Source organism: Nelumbo lutea, chromosome 2, assembly GCF_056320005.1.
Source record: "Nelumbo lutea isolate HS-2025 chromosome 2, American lotus-T2T, whole genome shotgun sequence".
Taxonomy (NCBI): Eukaryota; Viridiplantae; Streptophyta; class Magnoliopsida; order Proteales; family Nelumbonaceae; genus Nelumbo; species Nelumbo lutea.
Window position 1 is genome coordinate 36,704,983 of NC_142685.1, and position 12,351 is coordinate 36,717,333.

Sequence of the window (12,351 nt, forward strand, 5' to 3'; positions counted from 1 at the left end):
AATCTATTGTATTAGTAAGAATAAATCTTTTGTGGTACCAAAATATAGGGTTGGGTCTCTTGATTTGAGCTATGGTATCTAGACCTTCTAAAATTAAATAGATGGCCATTCTCTGAAACTTCATTTGCATGTAAAGAAAGAATTATAGCCATAGTCCTGCCATATCTTATGACCATGTAGATTTGGAGGGTTATAATATCTTTAAGATAGCTCAAGGTACATGAGTTTGGAATATTGGAGTAAAAGAAGATAGGCAGTTACCCAAGTTCTTCTTTCTCTTATAGTCATGGAGAGGCGGATGGAGTTCCTGATCTAGTGTATCTAAGTTCAATATTTTGCAATTCAAGTTTGGAATTTCAAAATAAACTACTTAGCTGCTAAGGGTCTATGGGTAGATGAGTTGTACAATGTTTTGTGGGCCTACCAAACTACGAACAAGACGACAACTGATGAAACCTCCTTTAATTTAATGAATGGGACAGAGGCCGTCATCTCAATCGAGATTGAAGTTCCAACCTTACGGTTTGAGGTGTATGATAAAGAAGCCAACGAGGATGAGCGGCAAACTAACCTCAACCTAGTAGAGGAAGTTTGCAATTTGGCCTACATTCGAACCGCAACGTACCAGCAACGGGTAGTTCGGTACTATAACACTCAAGTTAAGAAACGTCATTTTTGAGTTAATGACCTAATACTCAAGAAAGTTATGGTGCCTAAGCCGGACGCGAGAAAGCTATGTCCGAACTAGGAAGGCCCCTATAAAATCTAAAGGGTGATTGGCAAAAACACTTACAAGCTTGAAACTCTTGAAGGGAGGCAGGTCCCCCGCTCATGGAACATCAACAATTTGCGAAGATACTACATCTAAGGCCCAAGTGCAGCCTCAACCTACATGAAACACAAACCTTGACCACCCGCTTTGGTGATCAGGATAAGCCGACCTACGCTATAAGCATCTTGGCTAGAAAAATTAAAAAGGGGAAGCTAAACTGCTTTCAGCTTTAAGGCCCCCTCAAGCCAACCTCGAGACACGTCAACACAGGTTACCGATCTATGCAGACTGGCCCCCATCTAACTAGCTTTGCAACATTTTGACTTTGCCATAACTTTAAATGGCAAGTTCACTTTCTAGCACCACGACCTAAGTGTACTTTAGTTCGCAAAAGACCAATTCGTTTTTGGCAGAGACATGCAAACTGGGTTGACTTCTTCACAATCGTCCTCTACCTTGGTCTCAGTCTCCACATCAACCTTGTCGGCTACTCCTTCGAGGACCGTCTTGGGGGACATTGTGTTGAATTCTATGTAAGTGAAGCGACCTGAGGAGACAGTCATGCAGTTTGAAGCCCCACTTGAGGACAAGACAATGAACTCCACTCTTGAGGTGTTCGTCTGAATCGTAGAACTCCTTAACTATTACATTCTTGATACAGTAGATGCCCTCAAAGTGCCTGCTCCACCTCTCATTGAGCAGATGTTGCACCTCGATAATCAATATGGCGAAGTCCTACATAATGTTGCATTAAACCCTTAGACTCTTCCGACTTTGGGAGCAAACTGGATCAATGCCTATGAATTGATCAAACTAGTCATTCCAGGCCAAGGACCAACAACAAGCTACTACATTCTCCGAACTAACCTTGTTTGGGGAGGGGGGGACAATTGATGAGGAACAATTTGGTCCTCCAATGACATTGTGACACATGGCATGATAACCCACATGACACATCAACACCATGCGAACAACCACGGATCTCACTAAGTCAATGAGGCGCACCCTAAAACCAAGGGACCTTGGTGTGAGGAACTACCTCCGAGGACTAGCAATACCTCATCCAAGGCCCACCTGTAGTACCTCATTAGTACCAGTCCAAGGGACCTCGGTGTGAGGAATGACCTTCCCCAAGGATGTGTCGACCTGATTGAGGTCCAGGTGGCAACCTATGAGATGTGCTTGCCAACCTCCTCTACGTGCATCTTATCATTTCTAGGTCCTCCAGAAGTCAACTCCCACACCGATCGTCTCGAAGGCAACCAGATAAGGCACAAAAGTCTAGTCCACGTGCAAAACTACCTCCGAGGACTTTGGACCGGTGAGCCACGTCCTTGTGGAGATCTCGGACGCGATGCGTGAAGCTCACGTCAACCGATGCTTGTATAAAGGCACCCACATTCTCTGAGAAAGGTATGTGCGATTTAGCTCTCTTCCTCTCTTGCAATCAAATACCAGCTCGCTAACTTGAGCATCAAAATGCCCACCCCGAGTTAAGCAACCTGAAAACTTTGATTACTTCTCTCTTGCAGCTCGACCAAGCAACCTACTCAATCTGGCATTTGAGCTATTGGCCAACAGGGAGCACCAGATCGCGCATCATCATAGAGTATAAGAACAAACCACAAAGAAACTAAAAGACAAAGCCCAAAATAAAAAATGAAAGGAGAAACTATGAACCAGAACTTAAAAGGAAGTAAAGAAAGAAAATCACTAGTCCATTAGCACATCTAAAGGAACGTTGAAGAACTACAGAGCATCTAATGGCTACCAGAGATGTTGAACAGGAATAAAAAGTGATGTAGGGGTATCTAGTTGACCTGTAGATCTTGACATATGGCATCGGCCAGATTCATCCCAACCATCCTGTGTATCTTGACACGTGGCATTAGCCAAACGCATCCTAACCATCCATCACCAACCATTGCCACTTGCTCCCAACTACTCCTCCGCTCAAGCAACTCCAACTATAAAAAGAGGCTCCCACATTGAGGTAAACATACATTGAAACTCAAACTCTAAGTCTCCTCTCTTGGTTGGTCTGACCCCTCAGAGCCCTTTGCTAACTTAGAGCTTGAGTTCCAATCTTCTTTCTCTCAGTAGGGAGCCCTTTGCTAACTTAATCGTCGGAACCTTTGCACCCCGACCATCCATCACCAACCACTGCCACCTGCTCCCAATTATTACTCCTCTCAAACAGCTCCGACTATAAAAAGAAGCTCCCACATTGAGGTAAACATACATTGGAATTCAAGCTCTAAATCTCTTCTCTTGGTTGGTCCGACCCCTCAGAACCCTTTGCTAACTTAATTGTCAGAGCCTTCACCCCTGGGATAACTCCCAGGGCCTCTGACATCTTCTTTCTCTCAGCAGGTTGGGGTGATTGAAAAACATATAGATTAAATGCGTTTGCCGGGAGTCGAACCCGGGTCTATTGCTTGGAAGGCAATTATCCTAACCGTTGGACTACAAACGCTCCTTGTTGATGCTGATACGGTATAGCAATAAATAAAATTGAAGTTTATTAATATTAGACTATTTAGTCTGAACTTTGAAGAATTTATTAGTTAAAGTCTGACGTCAACTTTGGCTTAATAGCCCCACCAAGGGAAGGGTATGCATTAACTGCTGCCTCTGTCCTACTGAATTTCTTGAATGCTATAATTATTATTGGGTTATTGGAAAGTGGCACAGCTATTTGAACTTTGAAGCACAAAGAAAGCCAAACCGTGCTAAATCAAGATAATTATACTAGAAAACTCTCAGAGATCTAATTTATATTTTTCGATTAATTTTATATTTCTATGAATGTTGATTAATAATTTAATTTAAGTAAAAAATAACATACTAATGGCTGAACTCAGGTTGATGCATTTAGTAAAGATATTGCATGATATCTAGATGTCCTTATATATTGATTGTAATGTATTTCTTCGTACCTATTAGTGGGATATGATGTACATAAATACAAAAAGAAATGTAAATATTATATCATTTTTTTCAAAAAAAAGTACTTTACTTAATAAAAATAGTTCAATAAATAATTGATTAATCTAAGGTAATTAATTAATTTACTATTAATAGAAACACAATCTATATATTTGATTACAATTAATGTAGGATAATATATTTGCTAACAAAATAGGGCAAATCTTTATTTCAAAGTTTTTTTCCTCTCCAATCACTACTAATCTAAACTAAATCAATATATAGATTAACTTAAACACGTATACTTTAAGCATTTTTTACTTCAATATAAACTAAATTAACATAGCTAATTAAGCTACGTTAATTAAAATTGACCTATCTAATCTAGTGGGGTCCTTGGTGAATGCACGTGCTTTTTTTAAACAATATGCAAGTTGAATGACCCTTGTGATATTTTCAAGTGGGGAAAGCCGAATTGATTCCAATCCAAGCATTATTTTTGGCTTATATATTGTTAGATAGATTTGTATTAATTTTTATTATGGTTGGATAAACTGTTGTTAATTTTTATTATTCTAAATTAAATTTAAATGAATTTTAAATTTATTAATTTTTGTTAGATAGATTTATTTTGACTTTTACTAATTTTTATTACACTTTATTCACTTTCATTTATTTTAAATAGAATTTAAATATAAGTGCAGTACAAAAATAATAAGTTCAAATTAAATGGCTAATTCAAAACATCAAATAAAATATTAAGCATATATACTTACTAAAACTCATTTACTTGTTTTAGTATTATTTATTAATACTTATTTTAATTTTCCTATTTTCTCTTAGTATTATTTTATTGTGATTAATGATTAACTTTATGTGTTGGCCGTATTATATATTATTAACTATTTATTTTAACTACTATTACATATCTGATTTTTTATTAATTTAATATATTGACATGGTGGAATTTTAGGAATGTGGACGAAGCGATCTTAGGGTGGGGAGCATACTCCCCATCCTCAACCTTAATCCCTGTTGATCATAAAAATGAACCTCCATCCCCAATGGAGATAGGTTCCCATCAAGGATCTGAAACCCCGTTCTTGTTTTTAATTAAAAGCTTGCTTTGGAAAAAGAATTACTTAAAACAAAGAAAAATTCAGTAATTATATAAATTGGTTTAACACTTATCTATCATCATTAACCACCAAGATAATATATATACGTAGAAATTTGTCAAATATATGTAGTGGCATTATACATAATTCTTTTAAAATTTGTCCAATTTGTCCTGATGGATTCCTTACCCTGTATCCCAATTATTCCTCATCCCCATCCTCACCTGTGTCAGAGAAGTCCCCATCCCCAACACAATCAGGTTGAGGAGGCTAGATACCAAACAAGTGTCCTAGTCAACTAAACTAAGTTGTATTACGTTTGTTAAGTTAGTTTGGTTTTCTAGTTAATTTAATCATCAAGCTAGAAGTATTTTTGGAGGAGACATGAAGTTTAATTGAAAGCAATAATTTAGGAAATTGAGAGATTTTTGAAGGGAGATTTTATGAATACTTTTGGGTAATTATTGGGAATGATTTTAGACAGGTTTAATTACATGTAACAATGTTTATAAATCAACATATTTATAGATCGGTTTTCAGTTGGCTCTCTATAAGGTACAATTTTCATTGAGTGTGTTAGATAAATATATTGTCATGTTATTTAGTATTTTGATTTAATATTTTTCTTTCTAAGAGGTGTAATGGAATAACCTAGTTGAAGCATAATAAAAGCACAATATTTAAATAAAATTACTAATTGGTAAAATATAAATTTTAAGTATATATGATTCATTTAAAATGAATCAAATAGGATTAACAAGATTAGATCAGAGATAGATTTATATTTGATCCAATTATAAATACATTGAATTTGGATAAATGAATAACATTTACAGCCTTTAGTATTTTTTTATACATCCAAAAGTAAAACAAACAAACACCAACTAGAAGGTATCATGATGCCTGGAGAGATGGCCTCAGGCGTCGAAGAATCAAATAAAAGCTAACTTGAAATCAAAAACACTAGAATCAGACTCTTACAATCTATGGGCGCCAAGGTTGGCAAGACAATCTTCTGCAAAATTCGGTTCCCTCAATACCTTCATGCACGTAGGAAATTTTGAGATTGTGATTCCTGCAAATCTGCCATACTCATCTCTTACAACGACACCAATCGCACACTTGCCTTGATGGTTTTTTGAAGCATCGAAATTAACTTTTAGGTACTCTCGATCTGGTTGTTCCCACTTTATTAATTGCAAAGATTTGATTTTCTTATGTATGTAAGAGATAAAAGGGATTTAATTATCTTTTATCCAAAACTCCATTTTTATCCAAAACACCAATCGCCAAGGTTGTTCCCACATTTTTTCATTAGTTATAAATTTTCTTTTAATAAGACTTTAATTTCCTCCTCTTCACTCATAGCTAGTATTGTTCTTATAGGGGACTCAGTCATCCATGCATCATCCTATAAATGAATTAAGCCACCATTACCAACTATCTATCCAACTCCTTTTCTTAAAACATCTCTATTCTCCAATAGACCCCTCTACGCCCATGAGATATTCTTTCTAGCCTTGGCTTCCCCTAATTATTTGCTCTTAATCACTTGCACCCAAAGATTGCTTGGTTGGGACAAGATTATCCATCCTAATTTAGCTAAGTTTACATCATTCACCCACAGGAGTTTTTTACCCCCCGCCCTTATCTTTTGTTTTACATATTTTATCCCATTTCACGATTTATAGCTTTCTTATCTTTCTATATCCAAATAAAATCCCTTTGTTTCTTTTCCACATTCTCCACTGTAACCTTTGGAAGTTTAAAGATTCTCATGATATACTGAGTTAACATGCTTATCGATGACTTTATGATGAGAGTAACTATGCCCACCAATGAGAGAATGTTTCTTTTTATCAGCATTTTCTCCAATTCTCTTAAACGTCTTCCTAATTACTCTTCCTTCAATAATGGGAGCCCCTAAATATTTCTCTTCCTTCTTTTCCATAGGGATTTTAGTCACTCTTGATATCATCTTTTTAAAACAATTATGGAGGTTTTTGGAGAAAAATAAAAATTGTAGATTAATTAAAATTTGGCCTTTGCCCTGAAGCACCAGCAAAAAACATCTCTTTGATTTTTAGAGCATTATCCACATTCACTTTTGCCAAAATGAGGCAATTGTCTGCAAATTGCAGAATTGGAATAGTAGGTCCAACTTTAGCTGCTTTAAACACTAATATTTCCTTATTTTCTTGGTCTCTCTTACAAACAATCTTACACAAGGTTTCACTGCACAAGACGAAAATGGAAAATGTAGGGGGACAAAGGGCCTAACTATCCTTGTAGGGGAGCCATTAATAAGAACCTAATACGAAACTGTGGTAATGCATTACATGACCCATTTAATCCATTTTCATGAAACCCCATTTTCTTGAGGGTTTTCTCAATATATCTCCATAAAACCATATTTACCTTTCTTCCTTTTCATAGTATTCATCTGTTCATGGGTTATCAGAATGTTGTGAGTTATTTGCCTCGCTGGAACAAATGCACTTGGGCACGGTGCAATGATGTCCCCTCAAGTAATGGTTACCTCTAAGGTGGCCTTGGTAAGATCTCCAAATGAAGGTGATTCATGGTGGGATTCATTGTTATCCATTAAAGAGAGGATTGTACCTTTTCCTTGAACATCTCCCTGCTCTATTCAAATTATGTTGAGAATTTCACATTATTCATTAGAATATGGGCTAACCGTTCTCTTGGCCGGATAGACTTTTGGAAGTCTTTAAACGAACTGAATGACTTGTTTCCTTGCCTTGATAAAATAGTCATACGAGTAAAGGATGAAAAAGCGTAGTGAAACCAATTCCGAATTATTTCCTATCCACCTCTCTTATTTTAAATGACTTCACACACAAGATTAATTCCCTCTGCACTTCTGCAGGGACTTCTGATGGGGCCGGCCGCTTGGAGTCGAACAAAAAGAGGGATCAAACAACGGATGATAGAAAACCATATTAAGTCGAGTCGAGAGTAGTTAGGCCATCAAAGTGAGCAAACTATTAAATTTTCAAAATGGGATCGGAAAAACCGAGAATCAGTTAGGTGATTGATTCTGTTTTGCCCTAAAACCCTTATTTTGCCAAAAAAACCATTGATTTGATCAATAAATCGCTAATTCAAAAGGTCGAACTGTTCAAACTGTCTGAACCAATTAACGATTTTGACCGTATTTTATTTTTCTATTTTTTTATCAGAACAGGCTAACTATGGTTTTAAAAACCTTGCGTAGCATTGTACTTTGCGTAGAGTTTTAGTTCCGCTGGGAGATGGGTTCTGAGGAATCCATGCACAAGATGCCCTTATTTGGTGCCTCGATAACGAGGGATGTAGGCACAAAGTTATCCTAATAGGGCAGCCTATTGAATATTGATGTGGATATCGATTCCAAGTTGGCCGATCGAACACAAGTCATTGGCGATTTTCCCAAAATGCCTTTCTATTAAGGACCACATGAGTATCTTGATTAGACTAAGCTATCTGCCCTCATCAGTATCAATTGATAGATACTGTTTATTGTATTGGTCCATATCAATTGATTCGACTATAAAATTAAATATTTTATTTATCATATTCAGTTTTTTATATATATTAACAAAATCTTATTTAAATTAATATTTTCATTTTTAAATATTTTGTAGATAATTTTTTTATTTTGTACATAATAAATATTTTATCACTTGTAAATAATACGTAGATGTCTTGCTATATAGATTGTCATATATTTCTCCATCTAAGGTATCAAGTATGCATTTATTGTGTATTTATACTTTATTCATGTTTATTTTAACCTTAAATTTAGGCTATGTTTCGTTTAAAGGGAAAGGTAGGGAAACCTATACAAGGTTTGTAAAGGTTTTCCTACCTATTTTTTCCTTCAAACCAAACCATGGTTTTTAAAATCGACCTAGCAACTGAACCAGTCAGGGGTCCGGTTACCAAGTCGAATGGCCAGCTTGTTTTGACAAAAAAAAAATTAAAAATTAAAAAATTAAAAAGTGGTCAAAACTATTCAAACGGTTTGAATGGGTTAATAAGCCATTTCATCTGTTTGCTGACCATAATCAACGGTTTTGGGAAAAAATGGAACTAGTTCCTGATTTTTCCGGTCCAATCCGATTTTGAAAAACATGAACCAAGCACAGCCTTAGGGTCCTTTTGGTTCACAATTTGAATTGGAATAGGAATTGTAATCAAAATGGTTTATTCCTTACACCTAGGCCCTAGCTATTTGGTTCATATAGGAATTGGATATTGGAATTGAAGTCAACCATAATGGATATTCTCATTCGGAAGGCAGGGGGATGGAATGGCCATTCCTTCATGAGGGGATGCCATTCCACCAAGAATGGGAATGAGATTTTGAGTCCGCCCTAAATGTTATATATATATATATATATATATATATATATATATATATATATATATATATATATATATATATATGATGATGATGAAAATACTTGTTATATTATTTATATTGTATATTTGTAAATTTGTTATATTATTTATTTTTTTATAAAAGAATATATATATGATGGAAATAGTTGAAAAGATACTTATATTTTTTGTTTTTCTTTTTTTAAGTTGTTATATTTTCATTTTTTATCTTTCAATATTTTATTATTTTTTAAATTAAATTGGAATTGATTAGATCCAAATATCTGACTTCCACATTGGATTTGAATTCAAATCCATGTTTATGAGATACGATCGGATATGTTGTTAATACTTAATAGTGTTGGATCAGATTCGAATGTACCCTGATTTGAATCTGATCCAATCCGTTTGCATCCCTACCAAGTAGGTAGGTTTGTCAATGACACCTAAAACTTCACACTTAATCCAATTATCACATATTTGGATGAAGTGTTTATGTAAACAGATATGAATTTTGCAATCTACATTCGATTAATATTAAAAATATATAAAATATAAAAACGAAAAATACATAAAATTTTATAAAAAAATTAGATATTATTATCAAGAATTTAAATATCTATACGAAACATCCGATACAGGATACGCCACGAATACAAGTGTATCCCTCTAATCGTTCGTATCGAACGGATACAAATGTGTATCAGCCTGTATCGCATTGTATCGGCCGATATGCCGTGACATGGGCTGATATGCACAATACGCGCTGCATCCATTCTCCATAAAGTCGAATCACCTCATGCGTGTTTAGAAATCATTGTGTTTCCAAACCAATAAACTACGCTTCATTTTATGATATAAAGTAAAATAAAATAAATTTTATTAACTTTTTTCTATTCAAATGTAATTTAAATAAGAAATACATATTTATTTTTAGCAACTCTAACTAAAAATAAAAAAAATAATAATACTTAAAAATATTTTTTGTATAAACCAATAGAATAAACAATGTATCAAATTCACATTTATATAAAAAAGATAATTTTTAGTATCAAGAAATTTATAAAAATAGAATAATTATATTAATACTTAAAACTTATAAATTTGCACATGATATAAATCTTACATTTGTTATATACTTTTATTAGTTATTAACTAATATTTTAATTTACATTAATAAGTAATAACAACATATTTATTATTTACAAAAAAATAAAAATATTATATACAGAATATTGAAGAATATAATATTAAATTGAATCTTTCAAATCCACTAATCTAACTTTATTTAAAAAAAAATGGTTTTTTTTATTTCATAAAATTTATATAAATAAAAATATTAATAATGGAATAATTATTTTAGTAATTAAAATTTATGAATTTGTATATCATATGCATCTTAGAAATTTTAACAAATTTGATATACTTTATGTTACGATTATATTTTTACAAATTATTAATTGATATTTTGATTTGCACTTGAAAATTTAATATTTAGTTGACTTTTTCTTAATGTTAAAAAATTAAAATAGTAAAATAAAAAATAATTGATATAATAATTAAAATATAATAGGTGCATATTTTTAGTGTCTTAGACTTGATCGATGCACCATAAATAAAATTATGCATCACGATTCATTAATCGTAATTATATTTCTTCATATATATCCTTAACATTTACATTAATCGTCCGTATCCATGCATTTCCAAAGCGTATCCGTATTCATATCCGAGTTGTTTGATATGATACCCAATACCGATCCTTTAATCCTTAACTATTACTATTATTATCATCATCTAGTATTGCCACGTGCAAATCATGTACATGCTTACTAGTATTTTTAAATATATCAAACACAAGATACCACACTATATACCATATGGGCAAGTAGATAAGGTTGAATCTTTGGGTCCACTAAGTTGGCAGTGGAAATTTAAATTGGAATCAGAGTGATGTATTCCCCTCACCTATTTGGTTCAAATTGCAATCAGAATCAGAATCATTGGAAATGCAATTCTCATTCCCAAGGGAGGGATAGGGAATTCCACCAGGAATGGGAATCGGATTCCAATTCTATCCAACCAAACAGTTGGAATCAAAATGAGACATCTTAATTCTAATTCCATTGATTCTTGGCCACTGACCTGGATTCAGATCGATGGTCAAGAGCTGAATTATTTTTTCAAAAGCCAACACAAATTTGCCAAAAGTCCCACATCGAGCAAATACAAAGGATCTAAGTTCCTCATCTATGCTCTAGTAGCCAAAGTTCGTCGCTGAGCTCGGTAGCGTGAGCTTGTAACCCGAGAGGGGGCATCAAGGTGGACGAACATTGGTCCGATTTCAGTAGGCAGGATCAGGCGGAGTTATTTGCCGGCACGCCCGTTCCAAGTAAGAAGTTGAGCCATGGGACTTCGGCCAAGGCTGAGGCCTCTTGGTTCTTAGAGAGGAGGGCACCGCGTCAGGCTGGTTTCACAGAGCAGCGACAACCTCCCGCTCCTGTCGGTGGAAGGATTACGAGTCGGTGCTCCCCCTCATCCACTCATTGCTCAACGAGTCGAGCCCAATCGGACGACCACCTTTTAGCCCTGCTCTGATTAATTACCGTCAACCCCACTCCTCCATCCAGCTTCCCGTAAGGTCAGGGTTTCTCGAGCTTCCCATCTCAACCTCTCGCTCCCGTCAAGTAACTCCACTTTTCTATCTATTATTGCATTACCTCCTTTTACACTCTATTGTTAATCTGCTGAAAACTTCATTGACAACTCCCCCTTCTGGGAAATTTGGAATAATCCCAGCAATTGTGCATAGAATTCGTTAGGTCAGTCAATTAATCCCCATGTTTATTAAGAATGGTTCAGCTGTATTTTCTGTAGATGGACAGTAAATTCAAAATTCCGGACGTCCAAACTAAGCAAAGCTTATGCATCTCCATCCCTGTCTTTAACTATCTCTATCCAAAACATATGATCGCAGTCAAACAACTTGTTTGTCAAAGCTCCCTTTGATTTATCTTAAAACTCATCTTGCTGATAGTTGATACTGCAACCACTTGTAATTCTACGAAATGCAAAGTACGTACTCTGTTGAGCAATAGTTACCTCAAAGCTCATATGGCATATTTGGGAGGCCAACCATCTGATTCT

General features: G+C 34.8%; 2 non-coding genes across 2 annotated transcripts; one reads left to right on the plus strand and one right to left on the minus strand.

Annotated features, from left to right (window-relative positions):
* Positions 1 to 3,176: 3,176 nt before the first annotated feature.
* On the minus strand, positions 3,177 to 3,248 carry TRNAG-UCC (transfer RNA glycine (anticodon UCC)). Its single transcript has one exon. It is a non-coding gene; the product is annotated as a tRNA-Gly (tRNA).
* Positions 3,249 to 11,480: 8,232 nt separating this feature from the next.
* On the plus strand, positions 11,481 to 11,788 carry LOC148869895 (signal recognition particle RNA). Its single transcript, XR_016108514.1, has one exon.
* Positions 11,789 to 12,351: the final 563 nt, after the last annotated feature.